The following is a 1,083-nucleotide window of genomic DNA, read 5'->3' as shown; positions in this document are numbered from 1 at the left end:
GCCACGTTAATGAAATATTTATGACACTAGAGTTTATTGGCCAGATCTCTCTTCTTAAATTAGGAGACGTTTCGGGTTCTAGCTCATTTGTCAGTACATATGTCTTGAAGCACGAGGCGAAATCATTTACTTCAGCTATAGTTATTCTTGGAATTGCTGATAGTGCCTAGGAACAGTGGTAACATAAATCATGGCATTCAACTCTACACTTACTGATTTTATTGAGGAGGAGGACTATTTCACTCATTATTGGTTTTCATTTTCTGCTGTTCCTCTCAAATAAATTCTGTAGGGACAAAGAGATGAAACACAATTGTAGTAGCACACACACATGTATATATATATAAACACACTTGCACAGGCATACACATTTATGTAGATAAACACGTACATACCTGGACACATGAGGTCAAGGTACTCACGCACATGTATACTGACCCGTGACACACACAGTCATATATACGGGCAACATACAAACAACGTACATACATATACGCAATTTTAATTCAAAACACACACACACATATATATATATATATATAACGCACCAGTGTACACATACACATGCACACACATACATACACACACACACGAACATATACACACACAGTCATTACAGATTGACATACGCACACATATACAACTCACATGCACACACTTACGACATATAGCCCCCCCCCACACACACACGCACGCACACATACATTACATATACTTACATATGCACATGAGCACATATATATATCCAGGGGCTTACAGGTATACATTGTTACACACGCAAACACACTATATCCCGCTTACACACCTCACATATATATACACTGCCCTACATAGAAGGACATACACGAGGATACACGAGAATACCACCATTACACCTTGCACACACACAAATACACACATTCACACACACACGCGCACTCACACACACCTCGCACAAAGCAGACATAGACATTCCGCCACAGATCTGTGTGTATATATACATATATGCATATATATATGTATGTATGTACATATATGCACATATATATATACGCGCACACACACACACACACACATATATATATATATATATATATATATATA

The sequence above is a fragment of the Octopus bimaculoides genome, chromosome 20 (assembly GCF_001194135.2).
Source record: "Octopus bimaculoides isolate UCB-OBI-ISO-001 chromosome 20, ASM119413v2, whole genome shotgun sequence".
NCBI lineage: Eukaryota > Metazoa > Mollusca > Cephalopoda > Octopoda > Octopodidae > Octopus > Octopus bimaculoides.
The sequence above is the reverse complement of the archived record's forward strand: the minus strand, read 5'-3'. Positions refer to the sequence as shown.